Source organism: Chenopodium album, chromosome 1 (genome assembly GCF_948465745.1).
Source record: "Chenopodium album chromosome 1, dcCheAlbu1.1, whole genome shotgun sequence".
Taxonomy (NCBI): Eukaryota; Viridiplantae; Streptophyta; class Magnoliopsida; order Caryophyllales; family Amaranthaceae; genus Chenopodium; species Chenopodium album.
The window spans coordinates 70,718,860-70,725,386 of record NC_137834.1 but is presented as its reverse complement, the minus strand read 5'-3'; the positions used below and the strand labels follow the sequence as shown (position 1 = coordinate 70,725,386).

Genomic DNA, 6,527 nt, shown 5'->3' with positions numbered 1-6,527 from the left:
GGAAGACTCAATGAATTCGTAGAAACACTCTCAAGCTTTGCTTTGATCGACGTCACTTCCTTCCCTAGATTTGAAATTTGGGAGGACAAGTTGTTAATCGCGTTGAGATGATCCACCGAATAAACCGTCGAGCCACTCTTGCTCGTAGACTCCCTCTCTCCTTCTTGCCAATCTCTATAGTATCTCACCACATCCTCAATTATGTCAACTACCTCTTCTTCCGTCCTATTCATTATAGGACCTCTGGCTCCTCCATCTAGGCATGACTTGCCTTGAGCACTCAAGCCTCCATAGAAAATTTGTATCACTTGATAGGTAGGAATTCCATGATGTGGACACTCTCTTTGGTACTCCTTGTACCTTTCCCATGCTTCATAGAGATTCTCATTAGGCCTTTGTTTGAATCCTTGGATCAAGGCTCTAGCCTCCGCCGTCTTCTTTTGTGGGTAAAAGCGAGACAAGAAAGCTTTGGTGACTTCATACCACGTCCTAAGGGAATTTGGCTTAACCTCTTTATCCAACCACTCTAAGGCACGACCAATAAGAGAAAAGGGAAACAACTTTAGCCGAATGAACTCTTGAGAAATGTCGTTCACCTTGATAGTATTACAATACTTCTCAAATTCCTTTAGGTGATTCAACGGGATCTCACTCTTGGCTCCACTAAATTGCCTCCTTTCTATCAAAGTAATCATGGCCGGTTTAATTTCAAAATTGTTCGCCGGTGTTGTAGGTGGAGCAATGCCACTCTCAAACCTATAAGCACCGGGAATTCCCAACTCCGATCCTTCAAAGCTACTCTTGGATTCTCTCCCATGGCTTGCTCTTCTTCTTCCTCAAATTCTTCTTCACTTGAGGAACTTAGGCTCAAAGACCGGTTGGCTACCCTTCTTCGTGAAAGAGTTCTTTCTATTTCCGGATCCAAAGGAACTAAGGTCCTAACTGACGAGGGGAAAATGTATGTCGTTATCTACCCTTCCCCCAAGTCAAACAAAATTTGTAAACACCTAACCAACCTTATATGAATATAGGGCAAGTTAAGGGTCGATCCCTAGGGAATGAATGATGAAAACTAGAGTCTAAGTCAAGCTACCTCGAAGATGGATTTGATATTATGGTTGGAACTATGGTAAAATAAAGCAAGTCTAATCAAGTAAAACAAAGGTCTAAACACTAGGGATATGGGTTCCACATGCAAGTTCAATGATAATGCTAGTTTAGAGATCAATCAATTAATTCAAGTATTGCAATGGACAAACAATAGTAGCAATCAAGAAAGTTCAAATGCTATCTCCTATAGGCCAATCTAGGTGTCACTATGAAAGGCAAATCAAGAAGAATCACAAGCAAACCCAATCAATTAGAGCAACTTTCAATTCAATTGTTCATGTCATTAAGAGTTGCAATGCAATCTAGATTAATCTTATAGGTTGATCACTCCTAGTCTAATCAATCACATGCAAAACTATGTCAACCAATTTAATTGCAACAAATCAATCAATCAAAGAGCATCAACTAGCAATTTCATTAATCAAACATGCTTCTCCCTTTCCCTAGCGACTAATCTACTCACTAATCATGGTGAAATTTAAGAAAAACAACTAGATATTGCTTTAATCTTCATTTCTATATCAAAATCTAAGAGAAATCAAAATAATCAACAATATCAAATTCAAATCCAAAGAAGAACAAGCAACAAGCAAAAATCAAATAGCAAGTAAGTAAAAGATAAAGGAAGGAATAGATTCTCACTAATATTGGTAATTGAAAATGAAGAAATCCAAACTTGATTGATCAAATGTTGAGTTACAAATCCAAAACCAAGAACTTCTCTCTAACTTCTCTCTAGATTCTCTCTCTAAAACTAAGCTAATGAAAATTATCAAAAAGTTGATTTTAAAAAGGAAATACAATTCTATTTTTAAGCAAAGAAGAAATCGGCAGCTCCCGCGCCCTCTCTCGATAGACCCGCGGCCGCGGAGAAATGGGTACGGAACCCTCCGCGGGCTATCTGGGCAGACCCCGCGCCCGCGGCAACAGAGACCCTCGCCCGCGACAGTGAAACCCGCGCCCGCGGCTAATCCCCTGCTCCCAAAGCTTGATCAGGTGACCGCGGTCTCTCTGAATGGAGCGGCCTCTCCATTTTACCCGCGCCCGCGGAGAGCCTGCGGGGCAACCGCATCAAGTTCCTGCCAAGTTTTGGCAATTTTGAGTAACATAGGCCTGCGCCCGTGGCAAGATGACCCGCGCCCGCGGCCTGCTTGATTTGCCTTGGAAACCTCTCCGAGGCCTCTCCAAGGCCTCTCTAAGCCCTCTCTAGCCAAATGCTTCTTCCTTGCTTGATCATTAAGGTCCCAAATTGAATCCTTTGCCAAAGTGATTCTCACAATACCTATACAATTAAACGAAGAAAGGAAATAAAAGGGAAAAAGAGCCAAATAAAGGAAAACACGATAAAAACACGAGAATCATAAGGAAAAGAGGAAAAAGAGAAACTAAAGGTAAAAGGACCAAAAATAAGAGAAGAAAGCATGAAAAGGGGAAAGAAATAACCCTAAAAGACTACCCTATGAGTGCCATAAATGACACTCATCAAATTCCCCCAAGCTAGACTTTTGCTCGTCCCGAGCAAAACAAAGGCTAAAAAGGAATAAGAAGGGGCGAGAATTTACACTAAGACTCACTGTCGTAGGAATCACGGTTGTTTTTAGCTACAACAAGCCATTTAAACCCCTAGATCGCTCTAGAGGACGAGTGATGCTCTCGTAAGGGTATCCTAAGAGTTTACCCATAACTCTCCACCAAACCCCCAAGAGGCAAACCAGAGAAGGATAAGAAAGAGGAAAAAAAAAAAGGAAACAAAATCTTTACGAAATGGACTTTACAAAGAGACTATAATTCAAATGAATAACAACTTTTCTAAAGAGAATTATGGTATGCACGTTATAAGATACCTAAGGTTGATTGAAACATAAATATGCTAAGCATAGGAACTAGTTATCACATTCCACTTTCATCCCAAACGGTCTTACCGCGTTCCCCCTACTAATCTCATGTCTCCCCTTAGTGAGCATCTCATAGATTCCGCGAAGGAACCGGAAAAGGATCAAATTTTTGGGCTACTCGACATCTTGATTTCGCATCCCCTTTCCTTAGTCTACAACCTATGATTCCCTCCACCGATGAAAGACTTAACTCCTAGGTCCAAAGGTCTTCCCTAAGGTTGTAACGTAAGGCAAGAAGGGTTAAGGTAGGCTCAAAATTTAAAATTTGGTGGTTATCCTAAATTGTGAAGCAAAGACCGGCCAAATATCAACACCAAACTTAAGTAATCACCAAACAAAAACGTATTAACACCCCCAAGCTTATTCAAAGCAACAATCTACAATCACTAGAACAAAAAGCGCAAGCGCTTTCCCCCCAAGCTAAAAGAAACATTGTCCTCAGTGCATAGAGAGGAGAAAGACACTTCAATTTTTTTATTATTTTTTTATTTTTTTATTATTTTTTTATTTTATTAAAATTGTTTGAATTTCCTTGAACTCCTTAAAAGCATTAGTCCTTGCCTTTTTTTTTTTTTTTACTAAGGACGGGTTTTACATAAGCATTTGCCATTATTTACCAAATATAAACAACTCAATTATGTGTACCAATTCGAACCAAACCCCAACTTCATAGACCACAATCACCAAACATTGACCCTTGCTTCACAAAAACCAAAAAGAAGGAGAACGAAACAAAAGGCTCAAGATATCTAATTATGCGGCTTGAAAAGAGGGAAAAGGGTTCAAAGGGGTAACAAGTAGGCAAATGTATCCCAAACCAAACAGTGACTATCCTAGAAAGAGAAAAATACCTCCCCGAAAAATTTTCCTTTGTCCTCCCTAGGTAGTTCGGTCACGGTCTTAGGAATCATACGCTAAGATTCTAGATTAGGTTTGCGAAAATCAAGGATCCATGCCGATCATGCAAGAGTATGATGAAAGCTTGAACAAATATAAATCTCACATGGTTGTAGCAAAGACTCACTAAGGGTGTCAAATCAAAGATAGGGAGCAACTACCAACATGCCACAAACGAGTAGAATCCGGTTTCATGATCCCCCTAGTTCTAGACAACTATCTTAGCATGCTTTATCCTAGAATCAACCAAACGTAATCTCAAACCGTGCATACCATTATTACCTAAGAAGACCATTATTCAAAAGCAAAAGTCCAGTGCATACAAGTCCAATTTTTAAAAAGAGAAAGAGTGAAAATAAAGCCTCAAAAAGTTATGCACACAAACAAGATTAAAAGAAAAGGAAAGAAAAGAAAAGAAAAGAATGGAAAACTTAAACAAGGACAAGAAAGGGAAAGAGTAAAAGAGCAAAGATGCAATCATAACACGTTTTATCCCAATCGACATACAAGCGGTCTAATGGCCACATCGCCAAAGACCCCAAACACACTAGGTGTTAAAATCATACATCCTCGAACCGTTCAACTTTTCCTAAATCTAATCTTAATCTAAGCAACCAAGAAAATGAAGAAGTGAAAATAAAAAGGTAAAATAAGAAAGGCCTCACCAAGCATCCGCTCTAAATTAAAGTACCCAAGGAGTAGGAATGTGCATCTCCAAAAGGTTCCGCAATCCAAAGCATAGGCTACGAGCAAGGTGAGTTAAAGAAAAAGGCTATATATACAAAATGAAATTGTTAGAACTTCCAAACAAAAGCAACCAATAAAACACTTAGATACAAATTATATACAAAGACCTAGAGAAACCATCATCATCAAAATTTCTATTTATTTGTTTATTTTTTTTTTTAGAAATGAACCAAAACAACAAGCAACAGACCAACGAGACCATTAGCAAAAATCCACCAAAAGCCTTATCAAAGACTTCCCACCGAGCCCCAGGTGCTTCCCCAAACCAACATAAAACATCCTTTTGGACCCTCCCCCCTCGCAAAATGAAGGCATCGACCGCGATGCCTATAATCATGCAAAATAGGTAAAGGGGAGAACAAAAAAAGGGGAACAAGCATGCATAAGGGGACTATTGGCCACTAGGGCCGGCACCATCATCACCCGTATCCCAACCTCCGGTGTAACCGGGAGGAAAACCATAGTGACCCTGGAATAGGTCAAGTTGGGATCGGGTTAATTGGTCATAGGGCTCAGGCTGAACAAGGGGCTCGGGGTGATGGGGGTGAACATAGTAATATGCGGGATCACCCCGATAATCACTCCCCCCCGAGACCCTATAATCATAAGGTGGGAAATCGCGCCTTGGCACATCGGGGTCATCCACCCCGGGCCAATATGGGTACGTAGGGAGGTTGTCACCACCCCATGAAGGTACCGACCCTTGTTGGGGCGGCACATAAGGGTAGTTGACCGGAGGTGTGACCTCCCCCCTACGCACACTAGCGTCATACAATGCGCTAGTTTGATAAGACAGAGTTTGGTGGTCCGAGTACATACCTTGCATGCTCAATTGCATGCGCTCCATTTGGTCTCTCATGGCCTCCATCTCTCGGAGATAAGCATCCCCTTGGAAACCTTGCTGTTGTTGTTGTTGTTGTTGTCGTCTTCTTTCTCTTCTTCTTCCTTGAGTATCATCATGAAAATGCTCATGTTGTTGTTGTAGTGGCGGTTGTTGTTGCTCTTCATCATATTCATCTCCTCCTCCTTCCTCCTCTTCCTCATCATTCTCATCACCCCCATCAATCTCATTATCCTCCTCCATCTCATCCTCAATCCTCCCATTGTCCCTAGGGACCATCCAAATGTTCCTAGCCTCACGAAGGATGGAGGTGGCGGCTGGGTTAGGGAGAAGGCAATGGTGGGTATTTCTCACTAGCCAAGAGTAGGTGTCGGTTCTCCTAGTGCTAGTTATGAAACGTAAAGTGTTAACTTGCTTCAAACTAATCCACACGTCTTCACTCCTTCCAACCGGAGTGCAAGACTTCAAGAACCCCTCTTGCTTAAAATACGACACAAGACGTGTCACCATGCCCCCACAATGAATTTCCCCCGTTTTGACCCCATGCATTATATCCTTGCAACAATTCATGAAGATATAGCCAAAATTAATCCTTGACCCTAACTCTGTCTTGGTAGCCATCCATAACACCATAATCTCCTCCCTAGACAACTTCCCCAAATCTTGCTTATTAAAAACCGAATACCCAAGAATTCTATAAAGGATCCTAAGGGCCGGATGGATAATCTCACTAGCAAGAGACTTTTTCGAATCAAACTCCCTCTTGTTGGCTATGGTTCTCCACCAAGAAACCTCATTATACTCAGATCGAACAAGGGAGATAAGGGGCTCGAAGATATCACCATTGGGGTTGAAACCAAGGGCTACATTGAACTCGGCTAGGTTCATGGTGTGTTTGACATTGAAGAGTTGGAAGGAAATAATAAAATCGGTTTCCCCCACCTTATTGAACTCAAATGTGGAGAAAAATTCAATGGAAGGCTCCAAATAGGTTCTAGGGGCCGATTTTAGAAACTCACCCAAGCTAAGGTTATCTA

General features: G+C 41.3%; 1 non-coding gene across 1 annotated transcript; it reads left to right on the top strand.

The window, feature by feature from the left end:
- The first annotated feature begins 321 nt into the window (after positions 1-321).
- Positions 322-427, top strand: LOC145564885 (small nucleolar RNA R71). The gene has a single exon (XR_014094922.1). It is a non-coding gene; the product is annotated as a small nucleolar RNA R71 (small nucleolar RNA).
- The last annotated feature ends 6,100 nt before the right edge of the window (positions 428-6,527 follow it).